The sequence below is a fragment of the Penaeus monodon genome, chromosome 21 (assembly GCF_015228065.2).
Source record: "Penaeus monodon isolate SGIC_2016 chromosome 21, NSTDA_Pmon_1, whole genome shotgun sequence".
Lineage (NCBI taxonomy): Eukaryota > Metazoa > Arthropoda > Malacostraca > Decapoda > Penaeidae > Penaeus > Penaeus monodon.
This window is the reverse complement of record NC_051406.1, coordinates 27,323,451-27,323,683: the sequence shown is the minus strand read 5'-3', so window position 1 is coordinate 27,323,683 and position 233 is coordinate 27,323,451.

Genomic DNA, 233 nt, shown 5'->3' with positions numbered 1-233 from the left:
CTGGTTACACATGATGTACCAGGACTTCCCGCGCTCACTCAACGAACCTCCTGCTCACTATGCTTTTACTAATTTATTGTGATGTTATGTATATGACTTTATGTTGTTCATGTGTGATGTGTGCTAAATGCCTTAGTTGCATATGTTTATAAAAAAAATCGTTGAAACCATTTGGATTTTACAAATACTCATAATACTTCACTAAACAACTACACTAAACTTCCGTCAGCTAA